We start from the raw sequence: 13,271 nt of genomic DNA, 5'->3' as shown, positions 1-13,271 counted from the left end.
CTGCGAGACAGAGGCCAGCGGGACGCACGCGTTTGCGGCTCAGGCTAGGAACCTCTACCTCCCGTGTTGCTGAAGCGCAGTGCGTGTTATGTATGCATGAGCACAGGCGTCGGCTACCCAACACTAGAAAGCGCACACCGTGCCGTTTCTCTCCTTAATTGACGACGCTTTGAAGAAGTGCATACCGGGTACCAGTGTTGATTATGAGCTTGTTGATATCATCCTTACGCGGGATTCACGATTCGCTGTGTCCAAATATATGTTCACACCGTCAGCTACAACAACAGTTTAATCATGATCATGGGCGTTAGTCGTCGCGATAGAGAGATGCTGTCAACATGGGTTCATCTACGTCAAACGGTGCTATAGCTGCCAAACACGAATAGACGTTGTACAAGCTCTGATATATCATTACACAATAAGCACTACTTCTGTGTAGACACGTTTCACTTTCGTGTTATACCGATTCCTATGACGGAGGGATCAGCCATGTTTTTTGCTACGCTGCATGCCAGCTCCAGAAATTGTGAGTAAGATTGAGGTAGTTCTACTGATATAGTTTCTTTTTTGTGCGGAAAGTTCGATGAGAACCCGAATCAGTCAAAGCGAGACTACCTTGATAGCTGAATGAGATCTGCTTTTGCCGAAACCTGCCTTAGTCATAAACTGACAGCGAAGTCAAATACAGTTCCACAACCGCAACTTGTGTCACGGCCGGACTAGAAAGACGCGGGCGCGTTTTTCCAGTCCGGCCGCGCTTGTTTTTATAACAAAATGTGAACGATTTAGAGAACCATTCCTACTCTACAATGGGAGACAGCATGCCCTCGCCCTCCCGGTTGAACTTTTACCACCACCACAAGTGCAACTGCGTTTACAGGAAATGTTCTTCGATTTAGAGTACTTCGTATTCTACTGCGGGAGAGCAGTAAACAGTCCCAATAAAAGTAGGTTTGTAACCTTTTCGAGACGTTAACCAAACCACTAGAAATATTCCTGATGGTTCTTGAACTTAAAAACATGGCTGTTTCTATAAGATAAAAGCGCCTCCGCAGAGGAACTGCTTGCTTCCTCTCTTGCTTGCGCAATTAAGCTGCGAAAATAAAAAACCTGGACCTGATTATCCTCAGTGACAAGAAGATGCTTCACGATTAACGTGGTTTCTTTTTTAACTATTAACATCCTTCCTTTTCTGAGGTTTCTTATCTCTTACACCTGATCGGTAAAGGAACGTAGCGAGTGATACTCTCAGAGATGTGCCCATTCTCTGACGCGCATGTAGATTCCCGACATGGCCTGCGAGATTCGGCGCGACTGCAAGTTTTTCCAAACCTGAGCCGAACCTCGGAGTTCATGATGCAGCGTACCGATTACTAACGGGTAGGTGGCAGTAAGCATTGCCAGTAAACTTAGTCTAGGTGGCAGTAAACTTAGTCTGCCTCGACGCGTGCGCCCCCTTTGGGTGTTGTCATTCTTTATTGGGGTGACGCCGCCACGCCGCCATTTTTTTGGCCAGCATTCCGCGACTCTCAGTGGCGCCATCGTAGAGCAGTGAGACGCCGTGAACAGAAATATGGCAGCCGCGCAGGAGTAAGCGTCGCAGATGTCCTCTCCCTAAAGCGAGGAAAGCGTGCAACAAGGCACCCTACCCAAACTTAGGCTTGCTGTAGGTCCTAAGGAATGTCGAGACGGCAACCTCAAAGTTGGGCAAGCGCCTTTCTACGTAGGTTGAGCAGTGAAGGAACTCTAATAAGCTTGACGTGTTTGCATTTCTCAACGGCTCCGTAAGATCGGCGCACATCGGAAACTCGTGTGCTATGATTCGTGCGCTAGTCTAATATCTATGTCAAACGGGCACTTCTGATCACGATTAGGGCATATGCTGATCGAACTTCTTGGTCGAAATCAACAAGCTGGTCGCTGCACATTGGTTCGCCTAACCTGGATCATGCTTGCATCAGACTTCAGCCAAGTTTTGATCACAGAGTCGGATCGTGATGCCCAGATCGCCATCGTGTTGATATCGATCGGGCCTAATTGTGGTTAAAATTAACCGTGTAGCAGCTCCGGATCGAGCCTAATCACGATCGGCCCTGATTGTGATCAAAAGTGTTCACGTGACACGGTATTAGGTATCTCTCATTAAGGTTTCGCTTGCGTATCGGTGCCTACGTCGCTTCCGACAACCAAATTATTAGTAGTCTAATAAGCAGTTTCCCTGAAATACTCTGCACTACATCGCCATTCCACAGTAAGTTTCTGCCTGACGTTGCATTTGCAGCCTTTTCTTTCTATCACCGCAAATGAAAACCGTGGCCGCTCTCCTTAAGGAAAGGGATCTGCTAGGTATCTCACTGCTCTTCTAACCACTGCAGTGAAAAAGTTTGATCATACGAGTTCTCCTAATGTTGCTGAAGTGTTTGTTCGTAGAAGCCAAGGAGGTATTACCCCAAAAGTAAAATATGGAGACGAGTATTGCTGACATGATCTCGAATAAAATTTGCCAGGAAGTTGAAGCTTCCTAAGCAAACCAGTAACACAAAAACACACGTTAAGTTGTATCTGTGCGGCAGAATTGGACATGTTAAATTCGTAGGACGTGTGAGAAGAACGCGGCCTCCTCCTTTGCTGCACGCTGACGTTTTATCGTGCCCCTCGTAAGATGGCGGAGGACCGGCATCACTATAAAGGCGTATAATTGCAACTAGAACAGTATTTTTTAACCCTGCTTGGCAGACACTGAAGTCACGTTGACGAAATCACCTCTCCTTCTTAAAGGGACCCTGAAGCGGGGCCCTGATTGATAGTATGAATATGGTCTATTGTTGGTGTTTTGGTTGATTGAGCTATATATATATATATATATGGAAGAGAGGGAGCGATAACCTGTAGAAACAGAACTACTGTTGTACCTACCTTGGGTTTTTTCTGCAGCTGAAAAAGAAGAGACCAAGACATCCGCGACAATATAATTCTGCTTCGAGATGAACTCGGCCATGTTTAGTAATAATAGCGACTACAGATTTCGTAGCTTTGACAAAAGTTCCCAAATGTTAACGCAAGATTACGTACCCAACACTGTCCACCAAAAATGAGCAAGAGTCAGCACAGCCTACTTTCTAGAGCGTGTGTCGTGCACAGATCAATTGGTGTACGTTTAACAGACTAATGCAGTGCTTCGAATAGTTGTGCAGTGATTTCAGTCAAAATTTAGTGACATAGGTTATGTGTTTCAATATACCAAGTTTAAGCAAATGCGGTGCTCTTTTCATTCATGGACATAGTTGCAAGCTAACTCTTGAAGATTAGACAGAGATAGAAAGCACGGGCACGTCCCCAAATATGGGACGCCAGACGTACGCTAACTCAAGCGCCTCTCAGTGGAGAGTTGAGGGCAGGCCACCTACGATAGCTACTGCCCGCCTTTTCAAAGCGTCGTTTGTCACAGGTCTATCATCGCAAAAGCACCGCCCCTTGTGGGCTGGTCAGTGCCTGCTGATAACCGGGCTACCGATTACAGCTGCCGCAGTGGTTGCTCCCGACTCGGATACAATAAGTGGGCTCTCAACGAAGGAGCCCTTGTAAATAATCTCTCGTTGGCTTATCGGCGTAGAATGAGGATTCGTCGCAGCATTACGGAGAAAAGGCAATGCGGCTGTTCCGTAGCAAATACGTGTGAGCGGACGACGGCTGTCCCCATCAACAGCAGCATGGCTTAGCCTTTAGCTAAGGGGTGCTGCTCAGGGGTGCTCGCAAGGAGAAATGTATTAGAACAAGAGATTGCGGTCAAAGTATCGCAAATATTGTCCCAATGCGTCGCACAGGCATGTCACTATGTAAATTATATTACAAAATTACCCGAATATTATTAACGTAGTCTTTTTATATATGATAGAACCCACTAGTCTCGCTACCTTGTTTCCTTAGAAGACTAGTATGTTAAAACAAGCGTTCGAAAGCGTCGCTCGGAAATTTAAAACCCGAAGAAAAAAAGAATGCAGATTCTTTTTTCGGATCTCACTGCGACGATATCTGATGGTTCCTGCCCGAAAAGTTCATCTATGGACAATGGCTGCACAATTCATCTCAGGAGGCTCTTCGCTATTTCGCTCTTCCCTCTTTCGTAAGTGTCCCAAATTTGTATTTTCCTTACTTTCACTTTCACTACCGCTAGCGGTGGCATGGGGGAATTCACTGTCAGCACAAGCTAACACGTGAACAGTTCTATAATGGCAATAATTACTTTCATTTTGCCGCCTTCATTTATGTTTCTATTAGGCCCTTGATGCTAGAAGTTATACATGGACCAATCTTTCACGACGAAGTTATACGGCTATAGGAAAGAGCAGTGACGGAACGGCACCGAGTGCTGATTGACTGCAAGCACGTGACACAAGAAGTATGCAACATCGCTATCACGCTTTCACAGACTTTAATTGGGAAATTGCAACACATCAGCTATATTGGACTTGCATTAGTTGTTTCCAGAGATACATTTATAGTTATGCTAGTATTTGTGCCATCTTATTATTGTGGTTATGATGCGTTCAGCCAACTCACAAATGAAATGGACGCCTCACAGTCGCTCCACTGATCGTGCCAAACGTCTAAAATTATTCGAGCATTCGCTTGTGCCTGCAGCAGTTATAATCTAAATCTTCTCGACCTAAAGAAAACTTGTTGTTGTGTAATCATCATCAAACAATGAGTGGGGTATCTTACCTTTGTCCGCCTCTCCTGCGAAACAATTCAGATAATTTAGAACAAAGATTGGTCACAGAAGGAAACGGTGATTAGGAACAGCTATTTTACATCAGAAGGGCAGGTCACCTCGCAAGTAATGACACGTTTAACACACCCTTGCAGCATGTCTTAGGCTGGTGAGCTATTACAGTTCGTGATGTCCACGGAATACCGCACGACATAGGAACACTCTATAACGGAAAACTTCAACAATTACTAAGGCAACTCAGCTTCCATATCTAGACGTTCACTCAGCCAAAGGAGAAGCAGCAGCAATAGCAGATCAGAAAAATAACGCTTATATAAGCTGAGCCACTCACACCTGGAAAGAGATAGGAGTGCGGCGTAGAAATTAGTCATATTGCTTAGCAAATTTAATAAGTATTGACAAAACAATTACGTAAAAATAGAAATAAAGGCCTGCAGAAACACGACTTGCTATCGCGTTTTTACAAGTACAGTAGGCGAAGGCGCAGTCAACAATTTCTTTCGGTGGGGGGGGGGGGGGGGGAACACCCTCTATGTATAGCGTGGATGAAAAGAAGGGTGAACATCATATATTTTCAAGCGGTCGCAGCCTGGATGGTATTAAACAAACACCAGAGTCATCCATGGTACAATCAAGGACTACTGTAGAATCGTTCTATGGCCACCAAGGTTAAAGCGTGAATAAATCGTGATCGAATGCCGCAGCGGCCGGCATTCGATCCCGCGACCTGCGGGTCAGCAGTCGAGCAGCTTAACCACTAGACCGCCGTGGTGGGTTCGCATGCAGTTGGTAAAAACATTACACCATCTCCCGCTAAACGGGACGATGAGACGATGCGAAGTCGGAGCACTTGCACGATCGCGTTCCGTTGGCGTTCGCTGAGCATACTACCGAACTCGCGTCGTGGAACGCGAAGAGGAACACTACGCGCGTCGTGTCTTCCTTCTAGCCTGGCCATTAATTCTCACAGGGCGTGCGGGGAACGTCGAGAGGCGCGCGAGAGAGAGGCAGCGTAGGAGAGGAGAGAGAGGGGGAGGGGACGCGCATGTCCTGGCCCTCATCGCGGCGCTGCGCAGGAAAGATCGGCATGTCGAGCCCGCATTTCAAAGGAGCCAACCGAGGCAAGTGCTGGACTGAACGCGCGCAGCGCTCTACTATTTGAAGGAGAGGAGACTAGAGAAGGAGAGTAGTGTATGCGCCGTGAGAGCAGAAGCGAGAACACAGGGGAAGCGCAAGCAGGTGCTGGTAGAGAAGTGGAGAGAGTAACGCGCAGCTGTTGGAGAGAGGGAAGGAGGAGAGTCGCGCATTTGTAGTGTGAGTGCGGACATCAACGCTGCGTGCGGATTACCACGCCGCCTTACATACCCCCGAGCAAGAGATACTTCGCATCTAAAAAAACCTAATCTGATACATGGTGCCCCAAGTGACAAATACGTGCAGCGCAATGCCTCAGCGCATAGCTAATATAACGTTACAGTGAACACTGGTTCACAGGTTTGATTCCTGGGGCGTAGCGGTATATTTTTTCGGGGGGGGGGGGGTTCAACCATACCTTGTGTACGTTCGTGCGTGCGTTTGTATGTGTGCGTGTATATATAGGCAAGCAAAATTGCAAAATTTCGGGGGGTTTTCAAACCCCCCCCAACCCTCTCTCCCCCTCCCCAACCCTCTCTCCCCTTCCACTCCTAAGCGGCCGCATTTAAGTACAGAAGCGTTCGTGGCAAGTGCCTTAAGCGCACGTTGAAGAACCACGGCGGCCCTACTCACAATATGCTTCATCTTTGACTGGTGCATCACGTTGGCCGCCTGCAGCGCTGATGACATATCGAACAAGACTGTCTGCCTTGCAAAGAATTCCAGCGTAGCAGCTTTATGTAAGTGCGGAAGAGGGAAGGGGTCAAAATTACCGAGGTGACCTGCACTACAGCTTCCCTCATTATCCATTGTGTCGTTTCCGAAAGGTAACAGTGTAGCCTTTTTTTTTTTCAAATTAGAAGAAGCTGTCTCGAAATGCTTAAAACTAGGGCTGAAGTGAGGCTAGAACAGAACACCAATGGTATCACCTCAGTGTACAGAATACAGTGGTGAAAACGAGGTCACGGACGATGACATCTTAGAAGTTCATGCCTTAGATCCGGTATATTGGCGCCCTACCCAAAGCAATATATTTCGTGTACACGCATGCACAAAATACAACTGCTCTTTGAATTGCAATAAATGGCTGCATATTTTCATATATATCATTTATATACGTAGCAAGAACCGACAGTCTATCATTGGAATCAAATATAAAACGCGTTTCAGGGAATGTTCGCTGCAATGAGTTACGGCCGTTTCAGGCCAGTATATCATTAAGTAGTATCCATTTCAACATCGTTGTATTTATTGCTGCTAAATCAGTAAATTACTGGACCCTTGGCATGACTGTATTAGTTGATATAATAAGAAAATCCATGCAAAGACTATTAGACACGCGCTCTCTGTGATCGTTCTGCAAAAGGAAAAGACAAATTGTGTCTCGAGATTTGTTATTAGGAAAAACAACTGGTTGATTTTATGAAGTTTAATCAACGCAAGTTGAACCGCTCAAGATAATAAAGTATGCAATGAGGACCTGCCCGGCCTGGATTCCTCGACTGCAAACATTTAGACTGTAAAAGCGAGAGAACTAAGTTTCGACGGGCGTCCTGATAAGTGGTGCGACCATGTGACAAGTATCGCTGAGATGATTGAATTCCGCTTTGTAAACCTGAAAATACTTACTTTTCTCTTTGGAAGCTGTCAATAGCACACAAAAAAAAGAATAGGTTCTGGTTTGCGATAGTGAGCCCCAAGTAAATGACAACATGCGCATTGGACGTTCTACAATGGAGCGACAAATTTAAGAGATCTTTTTCTTGCAGAAACCGACTGCGCCTGCTTCTTGGGCCGTTGTTTCACAGCATGTGAGCTCGCTCGCTGGCACGAATGCTCAGAACGAAAATATTTAGGCACAAGAAATGTAGTAAAAATGACTCCATATGGCCCAGGGGCGTAGCGAGAAATTTTTCCGGGAGGGGGGGGGCTTCAACCATACTTCATGTATGTTCGTGCGTGGGTATGTATGTGGGCGTGTATATAAAGGCAAGCAAAATAGAAAACGGGGGGGGGGGCGGTTCGAACACCCCCACCCTTCCACCCCTTGGCTACGCCCCTGATATGGCCACTTGGAATAGGAGAAAAATATGCAATTGTTTGCGAAAGTAGATTTTTGGTTACATATTTCCGTTACAGAACACTTCAATTATTTCGGTGAAGTAACGGCGAAGTAAGAGCATCTGACCTATAGCTAGTATGCATTGAGAATGATTGTTCGTCGATTGATCTATGCACTGCTGCGACTTATGGTAGAGCACGCACTAGCTAACAAGAATGACCTGATATACAATTAAGGTAGGAGACCCTTTCGTAGTCTAGGTGCCAGGGAACAGGGAAGTTATTATGTCATGGTAACTTCAGAAGTACTTCATCTCGACTCGCTAAATTACCTAACGAAACAGTTTTGTGTGCATTGAACGCATGCAGCAAGCAAGGCTTAAGAAGTTCAAATGCCTCCAGCCACAAATTCTTGGAGGAAAGCCGACGTTTCGAGGCCGGCTTGGTCTCTTCTTCAGGGGTGACTGTGCTGATCAGGGGGGCTTCGTCGCAGCTTGTTTTTGGCTCCGCCTTTCTCTTTCCCTCACGTTCCGGAGGCCGTGCACGTAGATCGCAGGCACTGTTCCGAGGGACCGGTTCACATTCGCAGGTGTGTTCTGGATGTGCCACGACTCGAGTAAGAGCCTCCTTCCCAGATTCCTTTCCGTTTCTATGATGGAAGCCTTTCTGTCGTTCGTTAAAGGACTCGGTGAACATATGCCACACCTAATTGCAGCAATAACGCGTGTGAATTGAAACTGCGCCTGAAGAAGAGACCAAGCCTGTCTCGAAACGTCGGGTTTCCTCCAAGAATTTGTGGCTGGAGGTATTTCAACTTCTTAATTCTTCCACCCAGCCAGACAGACTTCTGTCGAAATGTTTACATTTAAGCAAGCAAGGCTTACGTTTGGGACTCGTGGGCCTCTTGGGGCTCTTGATTGCTTCAGCTGCCAATAAGGGAGAAAGTAGTTACACGGCATCAGTGCTACATGGTTGGCACAGAGTCTTATGTGGTCATCCTTTCTGTCGTTCGTTAAAGGACTCGGTGAACATATGCCACACCTAATTGCAGCAATAACGCGTGTGAATTGAAACTGCGCCATTACCCGAAGGACAGCTGAGCTTTGCTACAAGGTACTAGAAATCAATAGTCTCGAGTATTTCGGCGAAACAGCGATATATATCTTAGCATTGAGCGGGAACAAAACATCGCTCGTATCAACTCGACGCCAAATTAAAATTGGAACCATTACTCTAAATACAGGGTGCCCCAGCTATCTCCAGCCCATGTTTAAAAATAGGCCGAGGCACCCTATTACAACGCTACCAAATGCCTGTTCACGACTATTGTAAGTATTTAGTTACACTATTTAATATGTTCTTCTTAATTGCTTTAATACTCATCTTTAATTAGCTAACTTTAGAAGCAACGAAGCTGGGCGAAATTTCTAATGAGAAAGTTCTCGATCAGTTTTCAAAATGTCCGATTACACAGTACACAACTTCCTATTTATTACCTATTTATTAAGTATTCGTGTCGTTCTGCTTACTACAGATTCCCGCGAAATACAAAAAATACGACGTGATATGTCCGCTTGCGCACCGTGATTGCAGGGTTCCCTAACGTTCTGCGTGCAAATGACCAAAGCACTTGGCCGTGTGTGCAGGCCAGACACGACAGCGACGATGGTGGTGGCTGTGCGATGACAAACGTGTCGCTAGCGGCAACACAAGCTATAATCGCTGCTTCTGCTTATCGCTGTCATGAAGGTTCGCGAGGGAAGCATATCATTTGTACGGGGAACGTTAGGGAGCACTGCAATCACGGCGCGCACAGGCGAGCTAGCGGCCATGTCACGTGGTATTTTTTTGTATTTTGTATTTTTTTGTATACTAGTAGCTCCTGCAATTCACATCAGATTCAAACATAAAAAGTAAGAAACTTGGAGGACGCTTGAGCTTCACCTTCAATAGTAGAACGCGATAGCGTAATCAGGCTCCGTGCGCATTGCCTTCTCAATGCTAGCCTAACTTCGGTTCTCGGTAGACGCCTCAACCGTGCGGTAAGAGAACGAACGACTGTGCGCGTAACATTGGCCGTATCAAGCTATCCTAGAATGCCTACTTCAACTACAGTTGTTCAGTGCCCACACCGCCGTAATTCTTCCTTTTGCAAATCAGCGAAGCGCCCACTACGCGTCATTAAGGCTACAGAGCTCTGTAATGCGTGGGCCTTTAAAACACCAACTCATTGCACAATTCACACATTTTGACATCTGGCGTGATTCTACGCTTCTGCCGCGCAATATTACATACTCCTTTCACTACATGACATTCATGCAGCGTTTTTTTTTTTTCTTTTTTCGAAGCAGTTTCAAGCAATAGCGCGGCTCTGTGGTAGAACACCTGCTTGCCACGCAGACAGCCTGGGTTAGATTTTCACTCCAACCGAAATTTTTTAGGTGCGCAGCAATTTGAGCATTTCTATCTACGTTTCTATCTATCTATCTGGCCGCCTATGTCTGGGTGTTCTCGTTATCGCCTCCTTAACTTGGTTTAGACCAAAATTGGCCTGAGGGTAAGAGCATTTTACGAATATGACTGTCGGCTCATGGCATGAATAACGTGAAAATCCTGTTGCGTACGTCGTCAAACCCTTTCCTCAACACATGTGTGGCACATACCCGTTTACCACGGGCCGTGGTGTACGGGTTTGCGCCACAGGTGATTGACAGTTTAAATCTACCCAGGAGCGGCGAGAACAGACATTGAAGGAAAGAAGATGGCTTTTTAAGGGCTCGTTTTTCTTTGTTAGACACAATATTAATGAGAACTAGCAGACAATAATGCCAAGGAAACTATGGGAGATGCTATTTGTAATAATTGGGATATAAATGTGAAGAAAGTAAAGTGGACGAAAAGATAATTTGCCGCCGGCAGAGACCGAACCTGCAACCTTCGAATAACGCGTCCGATACTCTACCAACCAGCTACGGCGGCGGTCATCCCCCCGTCCAGTGTAAACTGAGCCTGTAGCACCATTTTGTCCAACGTTCTCCGTTTACGCAGACTGCGGCGCTAACAGGCGCCCTATTGCAGAGGTTTTGCCTTGCGCTCCTACGCTATGGCCGAAAAATTTGCTGCAACTTTAGCCTCAAATATTTTTTTTTCGCACACTGTGTATACACTCTTGCTTCTCCTATTGCTTTTCTTCGAACTTCGGTGCCTCCAGGACAGCAATTTATTAGGCTAATAAGGCGGTTACCAAAAAAGTCAAATACAAATAGGTTCGACTGCCTCAGCACCAAAGTCTGATGTTCAGATCCACCTACAGTTCACGATATAAAGCAACTGGGAGCTGTGACTTCATCATTGATTGTTGCGCCGTGAAAGGGACTGTTACTCAATAAATTAGTGGATAAAAACGAACACACGACAGATGCGGCACAATAACGCAGCTATACCAATTAGATCCTTTTCGGAAATATGCTTACATTCAGTATTTTGCTGCTTACAAAACATTCCTTCCATTCAGCTCCCGTGATTATTCTCGCTTTATAAAGAGATTACAGGATTGCGGAATCGATGCGGAAATTTTGTGGACACCGGGACACACTGGCACGGACGGGGGAAACGAAGCCGCTCATGCGGTCGCCGCGCAAGCGGGTGGGCTTGACTATTCATTGAGCACCCCACACCCCAGTTCGTCGCCAAACCTTGCGGACCTCAATCCCTACCTAGAAATGCTGCGCGCAGGCTCTCCTAGCAGAGCATTTATGCATTATATTCGCGTAAAATTGAAAACCGACAGTAAACGAAGGCTATTAGAAGCTACACCAGCACCTCTATTAAGCGACAAGGGCGGACTTACTCGCCAGCAAGAGATATTTCTGAATAAGGTTATGGCCAATGCAGCATACACACCACATGTACTTGACAAATGGATTAGGCCCAGACAAGCAATTGCAAACACTTCTCCCCGATGCCCACATTGTCAAGAATTATGCAGAGCAGATTTACACCACCTCATTTGGATTTGCTCAGCTTTCTCGCGAGGAAGAACACGCATCCAACACTTGCCACGCGACGACATAAGCGCTTTAGGAAGCGTGCTACAGTCGAATGATGAAGCACAAAAAGCACTTGCGAACTATGCTAGTATAAGTGGCCTGTTTCGAGTGGTGTAGAAGAGGTCGACGATCTCGCGCGAGAGCGACTCCATTGAACTTATACCGAAAACGGATTCGCACCAAGTCATGTTAATTTATTGTGCATATGCTGTTTACCGAACAATCCCTTCCCCACCTATTCCCAAAGTGCGGCCGAGCGCCTTCCTCTCCTGCGAAATAAAGGTTCAATTCATTCATAATGTGAAACTTGCAACATTGCGCACATGAGTCAAATTCAGTCCGTTGAGAAGTACATCTTAATAATGACAATTTGTGGGGTATCTCGTGCCAAAACCACGGTATCACCATGAGGCACGCTGTAGTGCATGTCTCCGGATATTTAGACCATCTGGTACTCTTGAACGTGCACCGACGTCGCATAGTACATGGACCTCTATTATTTCGCCTCCATCTAAATTCGGCCGCCTCGGCTGGGGTCGAATCCAGTGATTTCGGCTCATCTTTCCTAACATTTCTCTTAGAAGTAGTATTCGTCGGCGATGGTCAGTCAGACGTTGCGCTCAGGAGCATAAGCTTGACGATTCGATTCTTTGCAGCAGAGCACGCATGTCGATTTACACTAAACATAAGTATACTTGTGTGAGCAGCTTTCGGCCTTGTTACAGAACTCTATTGTTGGTTATAATTAGGCTGTAGAGCATTGGTGCGCCTCGCTAAATACCAACTTCGCAATTTAGAGAATCATGAATCACTTTTTTTTTAATTGGCCAGCTTACCACGTTTCTTAGTTGACTTCTCTTCTGGAATCGGTGACTTGACCTTCTTGGCCGCACTGGAGCCCGCTGGTGCGGCAGGAGCCGCCATGTCAACGTCAGGTTTCAAGCCGGGGTTCGACAGCGGAGGGTTCTTCTTTGTGAATCTGGCAGCGCGAGGACCACCGCAGGTGCCGATGGCGTTAGGCGTGATTCCGATGATGATGCCATGAAGAAAGAAGACTTCAGACGGTCTGGCAGCAGATAAAAGTGCAGTTAAAAGGAACTGCGCGCTGGCAATAGCCAGTACTCAAATCAATGCACACCGCATGAGCAATCAAGTAGCACCACCCACGTTGTCACAAAAGTCAATTAATGTGAAAGGCTTATTCTCAATTGGCACTTTCACAACGAATCATATGGAAACCATCTGACTGGTGAAGACGAAGATGAGACCACGAGATGCCACGTGCAAGTTCAATA

The sequence above is a fragment of the Rhipicephalus sanguineus genome, chromosome 8 (genome assembly GCF_013339695.2).
Source record: "Rhipicephalus sanguineus isolate Rsan-2018 chromosome 8, BIME_Rsan_1.4, whole genome shotgun sequence".
NCBI classification, from domain to species: Eukaryota; Metazoa; Arthropoda; class Arachnida; order Ixodida; family Ixodidae; genus Rhipicephalus; species Rhipicephalus sanguineus.
Note: the sequence above shows the minus strand (reverse complement) of the source record.